The sequence below is a fragment of the Ovis canadensis genome, chromosome 3, assembly GCF_042477335.2.
Source record: "Ovis canadensis isolate MfBH-ARS-UI-01 breed Bighorn chromosome 3, ARS-UI_OviCan_v2, whole genome shotgun sequence".
Classification (NCBI taxonomy): Eukaryota; Metazoa; Chordata; class Mammalia; order Artiodactyla; family Bovidae; genus Ovis; species Ovis canadensis.
Genome location: NC_091247.1, coordinates 2,115,565 through 2,127,958, shown reverse-complemented (window position 1 = coordinate 2,127,958; position 12,394 = coordinate 2,115,565). Strand labels below are relative to the sequence as shown.

Here is a 12,394-nt window from a genome sequence, read left to right as displayed (position 1 = left end):
ACACGTAAAGAAGAACCAGATGGGAATTTCAGGATTGAAAAACACAATAGCTGAAAATTAAAGCTCAGTGCATGGACTCAACATCAGAGAAGATGCGAGAGGGGAGAAAAGAAAAAGAGAACAATAGGAATCGTCCATGCTGAACTGCAGAGAGCAAATAGGCGGGGAAAGAAGAAAGAGAGAGCGTGCCTTAGGGACCCACGAGACTTTAACAAAAGGTCTAACATTCATGACACTGGAGGCTTGGGGTAGGGGTAGAGAGAGGGTGAGGTAAAAAAAAGTGCTCAAAGAAAAAAAATGGGGGATAAACCCCAAATCCAGAAAAAGATACAAGCCTACCTGGAGGTTCAAGAAGCTGAGTGAACCAAAAATAGATTAAACAAAAATAAACCCACATCAGGACATGTCATAGTCAAACTGCCAAATATTGAAGACAAAGAAAGAAACTCTTCAGAGTAGTTGGATAGAGATAATGCTTATTAAAAAATATTGAAACGAAATTGAATGACAGCAGATTTCTCATTCAAAAGTATGGAGGCCGGAAGGAAGTGGGATAACACTTTTCGAAAGAAGAGACTCCAGCACAAAAGATCCTTCAAGGATAGAGACCTTCACATACGAAGGATAACTGAAAGAATTTATGACCAGCAGACACGCTTTTAAGAAACGGTCTCAGAAGGAGGGAATTGAAGCAAGAGGGAAACTTGAAATGCCAGGGATGGAGCGTGCGAGTTGGGAATTGCAAATGCCCAGGAAAATAGGCTGGTTTTGTTCTTTTAAGTTTTAAGAAGCAGAGGCGATCATTGAAGGAGAAACCATTACACCTCCTCATGGGCGTTTCCAGGGTGCTTGGGTCTAACACGTGGCGACCGCCGTGCAGTGGCGAGTGGGGGTGGGGACCAGCATGCCGGAAGGGCGTCCACCTTCTACTGGAAACGACACAGTAGTAATAAGAAGCAGACTGCGGAATAAGTTTAGAAATACACTTACTTTAACCACTGGAGAATCCACTAAAACCTATACACACAAAACACATAGGCAGAAAATCCAGGTGATAAATTAACATGGAACACTGAAAACTCTTAAGATGCTTTTCAAAAAAGCATGGAAAGAGGCAAAAACCAGGCAGAGCGGAAGGACATGGGCTCATCTCCTCCTGCGAGAGCGCCTAAATCACAACTAGCTGTTGAACAACCATCGACAAGAGATTGCCTGAACCCGCTAAAAAAGATGCCCCAAACCCCAAAGCAGAGAAGCTGCAACAAGGCGGTATGGGGGACACAATCATGATAAAATCAAATCCCTGACCCACCAGGGAAAGTGAAAGTCGTCGGTCATGTCCGACTCTTTGCGACCCCATGGACTATATAGTCCATGGGAATTCTCCAGGCCAGAATACTGGAATGGGCAGCCGTTCCCTTCTCCAGGGGATCTTCCCACCCCAGGGATCAAACTCAGGTCTCCCGCACCGCAGGCAGATTCTTTACCAGCTGAGCCACAAGGGAAGCCCCTTTCCACCAAGTAGGGGACTCACAAACTGGAGAACAATAACACCAAAGAAGTTCCCCCACTGTTGTGAAGGTTCTGAGCCCCACATCGAGCTTTCCAGCCTGAGGACCTGGCAAAGAGACTAGGAATCCCCAGGAAATCTGACTTTGAAGGCCAGTGGGATTTGATTACAGGGCTTCCACAGGACGGAGGGAAATAGACTCCACTCTTAGAGGTCAAAAACAAAACCTTGCACACGCCAGGACCCAGAGGGGAGGAGCAGCAGCCCCTGGGAGACTGAACCAGCTCCACCTGCCGGGGCTGGAGAGTCTCCTGTGGAGGTGTGGGCAGGCAGGAGCTCACTGCAGGGATGGGACAAGGGCAGAAGCAGTCCTGGGAGGTTCTCCTTGGCACAAACCCTCTTGGAGGTTGTCACGAACCCTACTATACAGCCTGCAGACTCCAGGGCTGGGTCGCCTCAGGCTGGACCACTAACAGGGAGGGAGTGAGCCCCACCCAGCGGCAGACAATCGGATTCCACTCTTACTGAGTGCGGCCCTGCCCACCAGAGCAAGACCCAGTTTTCCCGACTGCCAGTCCCTCCCATCAGGAAGCTTCCACAAGCCTCTTAGCCTCATCCACCAGAGGACAGTCAGAAGCAGCAAGAAGAGCTAGAATCTGGCACAAAAGCCACATCGCAGAAAGTTAACCTAAAGGAAAAGGCAGAGGATTATGTCACAGATGAAGGGACAAGATAAAATTTGAGAAAAGCAACTAAATAAAGTGGAAATGTCCATGGGAGTCTCAAGGCAAGAACGCTGGCGTGGGTTGCCATTTTCTTCTCCAGAACAATACAGTAGACGGAATCAATAGCAGGATATGAATAAGTGACCTGGAGTACAGAAAAGTCGAAATCACTGTTACAAACAGAACATGCAAAGAAAGAAAAGAAAAGAAATGCAGACTCACTGTTGCTGTGTGTGTCTGACTCTTTGCGACCCCACAGAGCGAAGGACATTACGCTTCCCGGTCCCTCACCATCTCTCAGAGCTTGCTCAAACTCAGGTCCATTGAGCTGGACAACATTAAACACACCAACATTCGCATTAGACGGGTCCCAGGAGGAGAAGAGAGAGAGAAAGGATTCGAGAAAATATTTGAAGAGCTAATAGCTAAAGACTTCCCTAACATGTGAAAGGAAACAGTCAAACAAGCCCAGGAAGCACAGAGAGTCCCAGGCAGGATAAACCCAAGGAGAAACACGCCGAGACGCATAGTAATCCAACCAACAGAAATTAAAGGCAAAAATAAAGTATTTATTCCCAGCAAGGGAAGAGTGACAAATAGCATTTGAAGGAATGGGGTAATGCACTTAAAGCGATAAAGGAAGAACCAAGAACACTCTGCCTAGTCTCGTTCAGATTTGATGGAGAAATCAAGCTTTCCAGGTGAGCAAAAGCTAAGAGAGTCCAGCACCACTGAACCAGCAGGCGCGGCCCAGGCCCGCCTCCTTCTCCCTGCCACGCTGCTCCCTGCCCCGCTGGGGGCCAGGCAGCCGCCTCAAGCTTATAGCGGCTCTGTTCACGCATCAGTGCTGCGAGGTGAGTCCAGCCCCATATTCAGGAGAGGAGGCAGAGCCCACAGGGTGGTTGTCCGGGCTACTCTGGGCAACCCAGCCAGCCTCTGGGGCCACGGCCTGAGCCTGGAGCCCTGCTCTCAGCCCCATCCCCGCTGCTGCCCCCGGAGGCATGGTTTCTGTCATCCTTTTGTCCTCTGGATCTTCTGCGGACCTGGAGTGACCCCAGGTGTGAGGGCTGCAGGCTGGCCTCCCTGCCTTGAGCTGCAGGAGGCTCTGAGCTCGTCCCCTTCTGCCTCCTAGGCCCCAGCTCTCCAGAGCTTGCGGCCGGGCCCTACTCACTGCTCCAGCATCGGCCCTTTGCGCCTCCACGACACCGGCCTTTGTTTATGTGGCCTGTTCGCCACACCCTGCCCGTTGCCCCCTGGCTCCCAAGCCTGCGTCCTGGTTGGAGGGCAGCCCCTGCCCTTGGGTATCTCTGGTCCTACACCATCTGGAAAGGCCTCCTTGACTTTCCACCAACCCACGAGAAGCCTATTCTAGAATCCGGAACCATGTTCTGGGACCAGTGACCTGTGGATCTGGCCTGGAGGGCTCCTCAGAGCCGGGGCCCTATGGGGCCAGCTTCACGTCCAAGGCTCCTGGCAGCACAGGATACATGGGTCCGTTTCAGGGGTGCTGGTGGGTGAGAGGGGGCCAGGGAATGGGCTGCATAGAGGGAGAGATGTTCGCAGTGGCCTAGCTGAACTGTCAGAGAAGGCGATGGCACCCCACTCCAGTACTCTTGCCTGGAAAATCCCATGGAAGGAGGAGCTTGGTGGGTTGCAGTCCATGGGGTCGCTGAGGGTTGGACATGACTGAGCGACTTCACTTTCACTTTTCACTTTCATGCATTGGAGAAGGAAATGGCAGCCCACTCCAGTGTTCTTGCCTGGAGAATCCCAGGGACGGGGGAGTCTGGTGGGCTGCCGTCTATGGGGTCGCACAGAGTTGGGCACGACTGAAGCGACTTAGCAGCAGCAGCAGCTGAACTGTGCGTCAGTCTCCTACTGTGGAAATGAATGAGACCCATTATTCCTCTGTTTAATCACAAAGGACATCACCTGGGAGAATCTCAGGGGCATGAAAGGGAAAGTGAAGGATGCTGCCTCGCCCCGCCCCCTCGCCTGGGTGCCTGTCGCAGGCGAGAGTCCGCGGAGCCGGCCGCCCCTCCCCGCCCCGCCCCCCCCCCCCCCCCCGTTTCTCCTCGCACAGCTTTGTGTTGTCTCTCTGCGTGTGCGTGGCTGTCCCCCAGGCACGATGCCCCGGCTACCTCAGTCCTTTGGAGTCTACAGAATGTTCCAGGAAGCAGTGTACTCTGGAGAAGACTCATGAGAGTCCCTTGGACAGCAGGGAGATCAAACCAGTCCATCCTAAACGAAAATCAGCCCTGAATGTTCATCGGAAGGACTCATCCTGAAGCTGAAGCTCCAATACTTTGGCCACCTGATGCGAAGAGCCCACTTATTGGAAAAGACCCTGATGCTGGAAAAGATTGAGGGCAGGAGGAGAAGGGGACGACAGAGGATGAGATGGTTGGATGGTATCACTGACTCGATGGACATGACTTTGAGCAAACTCCAGGGCATGGGGAACGACAGGGAGGCCTGGCGTGCTGCAGTCCATGGGGTCACAAAGAGTCGGACACAGTTTAGCAAGTGAACCATGAGGTGACTGCTTCGCCTCTTCCTTCAGAGCTGGGTGTTTACGTCGTCTCCAAGTATTTCATCTTTGTAAATAGCATTGCTGTGGGGCTTCCTTGGCGGTCCAGTGGAAGGACTCTGCACTTCTACTTCCGGGGGCTCAGGCAGGATCCCTGGTCAGAGAACTAAGACCTCGAAAGCCATACAGCCAAAAATAGAAAAAAAAATGTTGTCCTGAACATCTTCTGGCAGCTGACTCCTGCAGCTGTTTCGGAGAGAATGATTCCCGGAAGGGGTCTGTGCACTCACAGGGCACCGAGGTCCATTCTTCACTGGGGCTGTCGGCATCGCTGCTTCTCTCATTTAAACGGCAGCCCTACCGTCACAGTCCCTCCTGCTTGGTCCCCAGACAGCTTCTACATAAGTTACCGTCTGGGATTAGAACTAGCCAGAACATCCACACCCCACTTCCTCTGCCCGAGACAGAACCAGACGGCCCCAATTTCCAGCCCGCTCCAACTTCCCAGAGCAAGCCCACAGCTGGGGAACGCCTGTCCTGTCCACTGGGGGCTGGAAGCTCTTGCAAAGGGCCTGGGCGTGGCCAGGCAGCCCTCTCTGCCTCGGGTTTCATCCCTGAGGCCAGGCTCACAGAAGAAGACAGGCGTGAGGAAACGCAGAGGCTGGCCGGTCCGGTCCACGCCCCTGATCCCTGCAAATGCCAGGCCCTTAGCTGTTTGCGGGGGGATTTAAAGACCCTGGGGATGGAGGCAAGCGGACAGGCTCCCTGGAAGAGCGGCTGCAGCAAGACCGCCTGGGCACAGACTTTGGCCCCTGGCGTTTCCCCAGTGTCAGCTTTTCTATTTTAGGCCGGTTGCTCCTCGTCAGGGAATTCTCAGCGAGCCGTGGGAAACCCAGCGAGGCGGGTGCTGGGTCTGCCTGGCTTCCGCGCGCCCTGCTGCAGCCCTGGGTCCCCTCCAGCCCCCGGGCGAGACCCCGGGCGAGACACCTCGGGTTGGCACTCTCACTCACCCACATGAAGGGCACCCTTCTCCTGGGTTACATGTCCCACCGAGAAGGTTCCCATCTTGCGACCCAACTGGGCTCCTGGATCTTAGCCCACAGAAGCAATCTGCAGACATGGAACCTTGGCCGCGACCCAAGCTTGCAGCCAAGGGCTCACGGCGGCTGTGGGAACTGGATCGCTGGCGCCTTGTAGGGGGACGCGGGAGAAGCCCGAGACAGGAGCCTCGCAGTGGGGCTGGCCGCAGGGTGACTGTGGGTCCAGCTATGGGGAGATCGAATCTGCGCGGGGAAGAGGGACACGCCGTGGACTCCAGGCCGAGGGCAGGTCGAGTCCCAGCTCTGCCGTCCACTTTGGCCTTGGGACTCTCTGAACCTCTGTCTTCCTCATCTGTGAAAATCAGAACAGTTTACCACCACGTTCGGGGTTTAAGAGGACTGTTCTTATGATCCTCAGGCCAGGACTCAGACAGGCATCCAGTAGGCGCTCGGGAAGGGCAGCTGCAGTGGGTTTTATAACACGGACAAGTGGAAATAGTTTGACATGACAAGGGAAACAGGTGAGAAACCAGCAGCCAGATTTCTATTCCTTAAAAACAGCCCCGTATGCCGCTGTTGCACAATCCACACCCGCCCCCCGCACCCCCCCGCCCCCCCACCCCCCTCCCGTCGCCAACCCGGAAAAATACTCTAAAGCCTCTGAAAAAACTCCCCCGGCTCTTTAGGTCTCTGATTGCCATCTCTCCTGTCACAGGAGCCGCTTCTTTCTCACTGGCTGGGAACCTCTCTCCGCAGGGGGAGCTCCCCGGGCCAAGAGGCGAGGGCAGCGGGTGTGCAGACCATTTGCGGACTGGAACAGGTGGGGCCCGGTTGTGGAAACAGGCGCTGCGTTCCTGGGATTCCTGCCGGCGACCCGCCCAGCCCGGCTCCAGGCCAGACAGATGCCAGCAGCGCCCCGCTCCACCTGCAGAGGGCCCGCCCAGAGACAGCGCGGCCTGGAGCCAGGTGGAGGCCCAGGGCCCAGGGCTTTGTACTGGGGACTTTGAGACTAGTTACTCCACTCAGTGGTGTCTGACTCTTTGCGAGTTCTCCAGGCCAGAATACTGGGGTGGGTGGCCTTTCCCTTCTCCAGGGGATCTTCCCAACCCAGGAATCGAACCCAGGTCTCCTGCATTGCAGGCAGATTCTCGACCAGCTGAGCCAAACTAGTTAGGGTGGGTTTAAATCCGACAGGAAGTGAAAGCGAAAGCATTCGTTAGAAGGGTCTAGCACATAGTGTACCCCCTCCCAGGAGGCGTCTCAGCCCAGCTGGGCTTCCCTGCACCTATGAGCTCACAGGAGGGACAGAGGTGGGGTTCAAGTGACAGTCCCAGCTCCCTGGGAGGGAGGGGGTGCTGGTGATGAGGGCTCTCAGTTCTCACACAGGCAGTGCCAGGCAGACTGGACAGCCAGTCTCCTCAGAGTGGACAAGATATAAGGCTGACCTTCGGGAGGATGGCGCCTGGAGGGGAGGTGATGAAGGGATGCTCCCTAGCTGGGGGTGGGGGTGGGGACGGGATGTGGAGTCGGGGTCCAAGCTGGGCAAAGGCCTTTGGAAGGAGGGAACTTGACGTTAGACATCAGGAGGAACCCCACAGTCCAGGTCAAGAGCTGGCAGCTTCCCGTCTTCCCTGTTCTTTCTGCGCTGGGGAACTGAGGAAGAACTCCCAGGGAGGAAGCAGTAGGGGCACAGTGAGCACGAGGGATGGCTTCTGAGACCAGCGTTGAGAGCTGCAGGCCCCCCAGGCCGCAGGGGTCGTGGGGTCACCACCTGTCCTGATGGACCGTGGGGGAGGTGCGGGGGAAGGGAGAGCAGAGGCCAGGGAGGGAAAAGGGGGGCAGAGTCTCCCAAACCGGCTGCCAGGGCATAGTTACTAGAGGAAAAGGAGGTTTAACACAAGCCCCCCGACCTTGGCGGCAGGGGCCTTGGGGGTCTCCAGGCAGCGTCGGCAGCTCCCTGGGATGGTGGCTCAGCAGAGGCTGGCTTCCAGCTGGGAAATCTGGTGAGCTGCGCGTGGCGGCCCTGGGCCCTGGACATCTTCCACCACCCTCCCTCGTCACCTGCCATGTAATCCAAGGTTCTGAGCCTGGCCGGTGAAGAGCCGGTGCTCCCCACCCAGCCTGCTGCCTGCTGCGGGGGGCACCCAGCACTCCCGCTGTGGCTGCCGTGCCCAGTTCCTCTGTTGCCTCCCAGCAACTCCTATCAGTTCTGTGCCTGATGAAAGATGTATCACTAGGGAACAAAACATGGGTTTTCCGAAGCTTCAAGTCCTCCAAGGAGGTGATTTCTTAATTTCACCTCTGCCACTTCCACAGACCCTTGCTGACTGCTCCCGCTGGCAAAGCCTCTTTCCTGCTTCCCATCCATCCTCCACCCATCTATGCACCCATCCGCCCACCCATGGAGCCACCACCCATCCGCCCACCCGCATCCATCCAACCGCCCACCATCCATGCAACCACCACCATCCATCCAACCAACCGGATCCATGCAACCACCCACCGTCCACGCAACCACCCATCCATCCAGCCACCCACATCCACCCAACCACCCACATCCATCCAGCCACCCACATCCATGCAACCACCCACCATCCATCCAGCCACCCACCATCCATCCAACCATCCACCATCCATGCAAACAACCGGATCCATGCAACCACCCAGCATCCATCCAACCACCCACATCCATCCAACCATCCACCAACCATGCAGCCAACCACCATCCATGCAACCACCCACCATCCATGCAGCCACCCACCATCCATCCAACCATCCACCATCCATGCAAACAACCGGATCCATCCAACCACTCACCATCCATCCAACCACCCACATCCATCCAACCACCCACATCCATCCAACCAACCGGATCCATCCAACCACTCACCATCCATCCAACCACCCACATCCATCCAGCCACCCACATCCATCCAACCAACCGGATCCATCCAACCACCCACCATCCATCCAACCACCCACATCCATCCACCACCCACATCCAACCAACCACCTGGATCCATCCAACTACCCACATCCACGCAACCACCCAGCATCCATGCAACAACCTACCATCCATCCAGCCACCCACCATCCATCCAGCCACCCACATCCATCCACCACCCACATCCATCCAGCCACCCACCATCCATCCAGCCACCCACATCCATGCAACCACCCACATCCACCCAACCACCCACATTCATGGAACCACACACCATCCATCCAACCACCCACATTCATGCAACTACCTACCATCCATCCAACCACCCGGATCCATCCAATCACCCACCATCCATCCAGCCACCCACCATCCATTCAGCCACCCACCATCCATCCAACCACCCACATCCAACCAACCACCCACACCCATGCAACCACCCACCATCCATGCAACCACCCACATCCAACCAACCACCCACATCCAACCAACCACCCACACCCATCCAACTATCCACCATCCATCCAGCCACCTGCATCCATCCAACCATCCGCATCCATCCAACCACCCACCATCCCCCCAACCACCCACCATCCATCCAGCCACCCGCACCCATCCTACCAGCCACACCCACCCAACCACCCGCCTTCTACTCATCCTTCCATCCCTCTGATAAGCAGCACTAAGTGAGCATTTTGTGGTCTGGTGGTTGGGAGTGCAGCCTCTGCCTTCCCAGTCCTGGCTTCCGTGGTTGTGCCGAATGTCTATGTCCTTGGGCGGTTTCTCAGCCGCGCTTATTCTCAACCTCAGTTTCTGCATTGTGAAAAGCTGTAAAGCAACTTGCTTCTGGCTTGCTGGGAACGTGCAGAGAGGCAACATATGTAACAAACTTACTAAAGTGGCCGGTGCTTCCCCTCCTCTTATCCCAGCTACCTCCTCAGAGTGCTGTGATAGGGAACCCGACTCAGCTCAGCCAGGAAACACTGAACTAGGCATTACAAGGAAAGATGAGTGTTTCCACTGGGAAGGAGCTAGGAGCGTTGAAAACACAGCCAGGAAGACTCACTAGGTTTGAGGGTCGGGAGAGGAAGCCCCAGTGGACTGGCTTTGGCTGTGGGGGAAGGTAAGGGTGCCCTGGGGAGCCGGAGAGCCTGGTGGGGGGATCCAGGTGAGTGGAGAGGGCGCCCGGACATGCTCGTGTTTTCAGGCTGAGGGGACAGCCCGGAGATATGCTGTATTTATAAAAAATGTTTATGGAAACAAGTTCATTGGCCAGTTAGTTCCTGCTGGCCAAAGCACAGTTAATGTTCTAAAAAAGAAACAAAGCTCCAAAATGTTTTCTCCTCTTTTATCCCTCTCTTCCATTTCCACTTGTGATTTTCCTAAGTCTGACCATATCTGGGGAGGGGTAGAAAAGGATTTTGGAGAAGGAAATGGCAACCCACTCCAGTATTCTTGCCTGGAAAACCCCAGGGACACAGGAGCCTGGTGGCTGCTGTCCGTAGGGTCGCACAGAGTTGGACACGATTGAAGTGACTGAGCAGAAGCAGCAAGGGATTTAAAACTTGAGACAATAAACAGATCGCCTGCCTTGTTTAAACTGCTTCACTGCTGCTGCTAAGTCGCTTCAGTCGTGTCCGACTCTGTGCGACCCCATAGATGGCTGCCCACCAGGCTCCTCTGTCCCTGGGATTCTCCAGGCAAGAATACTGGAGTGGATTGCCATCTCCTTCTCCAATGCGTGAAAGTGAAAACTGAACGTGAAGTCACTCAGTCGTGTCCTACTCTTAGCGACCCCATGGAATTTCCCAGGCAAGAGTACTGGAGCGGGTTGCCATTGCCTTCTCCGTTAACTTGCTTTACCTGCTATCAATACACTGTTTGGCTTCAGGATTTTAGCTATGACCACAGGATGGACTGCAAAAACACTCGAGAGATCTAGAAGATTAATTTTTTCATTTTCACTGGAGGGCTTTATCTGGGAGGTGGGGGTGGGGTGGGGCAGTAGGGGGCCAGTGGGGAGAGGAGGAGTGCAAGCCCCATTTACCGGGGAACCTGGTCTGCGTCTCAGTTCTAGAGTTAGCAGTACTTTCGGCTTTGGGCTGGAATCTGGGTGCTCAGCTTGGGGGTGGCTCTAGGCTACAGGATGGAGACCAGTCTGGTCACCCCCGCCAGCAGAGACTGGATTTGGACCCGATTTGGACCCAAGAGTTTAGTTCAGACGGTGTTTCAGAGAGGTTTGGAAAAAGCCAGCTGGGAGGCAGCAGCGGAGTAGGAAGGCAGGGAAGTGGATGGCTAGGAGAGCTGTCTGAGCGGGAACAGAGGGGTATTCCTAATGGGCTCCGTTTTGGGCCCAGGCAGCCGGTGGAAGCAGATGCCCTTCTTCATCCAGAGCTGGTTTTGTTACCTTTGGTAGCCACAGCCTCCTTGCCAGGCAGGGTCAGACGGGGACTTCACCAGCCCTGGCATCCTCCTTGGCAAGGGCTGACTCCAGCCAGCTGCCAGTTTGGGCTCCTGTATCTATGACAACTCATATTCCCTGGGCATTTCCGTTTCAAATGCTCTGTCCTTTTGTTTGCACGGGTTCCTGTGTCATATACGGAGTTCCCATTTTTAGTTGGGAAACAAGAGGCTGCACGAAATTCTAATAGGCCTCCGGAGACCACCGCGATTCTAAGACCTGGAGGGTATCAGGAGCAGGGCAGCGGGGGTGAGAATGCACAGGATTTGGGGCCAGAACACCGGCTCTGGCTTCTCCTGGGCCGCTGATCCCTCCGCTCCGGGCCTCCCCTTCCCCGTCTGTAACCCGAGGAGATAATAATACCTGTCTGGGCCATCACCCCGCAGACCCCAGAGTAGCCCGCACGCAGCGACAGTTCGCATCTCCGCGCTGGGGGCTCAGGAGACAACTCTTGACCCAGGGGCGGGAAGGCCCCGCCGACTCCCCGGCAGATCCTGCGGGGGAGCCGGTGGGCGCAGCTCCGAGTCCAGGTTCTGAACCTTTCGGAGCTCAAGGTTCCTCTCTTCCAAGTTGGAAGGCCAGGGCCCCTCACAGGGGTGTCCCGATACTAATGGAGATGCCACGCGGAGAACCGCCTAGGCGCGCCGGGGGCTGTGGACGCGGCCGCCGCCACTCCCCGGCTTGCGCGGTTGCGGAGAGACGCGACACCTCCAGCGCCCCGCTAATCCCGGGGACGGGGAGCTCGGCTCCTCCCTGGGGCGCTGCTGCAGGGCGCGCTCAGGATGTGAACACCCAAGGGGCGCGCAAGTACTTCCTGTAGGCATCACCATACTTCAGTGTTTAGAAGGTGCAGAAGGTCCTGAACTCCTCACTACCAGTTCAGTTCACTCGCTCAGTCGTCTCCGACTCTTTGCGACCCCATGGACTGCAGCACGCCAGGCCTCCCTGTCCCTCACCATCTCCCAGAGCTTGCTCATGTCCATCGAGTCGGTGATGCCATCCCACCATCTCATCCTCTGTCGTCCCCTTCTCCTCCCGCCTTCAATCTCTCCCAGCATCGCGGTCTTTTCCAACGAGCCACTACTAGGGTTAACGCCTTAAAGCAGAGGGCGCGCGCGGCGCACTGTCCCTTTAAGGCGGTGAGCCGGGGCCGAGGCGTTCTGTTCCTCGTCGCCTCCCGTAGCTCC

At 55.8% G+C, this 12,394-nt stretch overlaps 1 long non-coding RNA gene across 1 annotated transcript; it reads right to left on the bottom strand.

Moving 5' to 3' along the window:
- Positions 1-2,783: 2,783 nt before the first annotated feature.
- LOC138435340 (uncharacterized) lies at positions 2,784-12,371 on the bottom strand. Its single transcript, XR_011446578.1, has 2 exons — positions 11,571-12,371; positions 2,784-6,157 (listed from the first exon to the last, which is right to left on the bottom strand). It is a non-coding gene; the product is annotated as an uncharacterized lncRNA (long non-coding RNA).
- Positions 12,372-12,394: the final 23 nt, after the last annotated feature.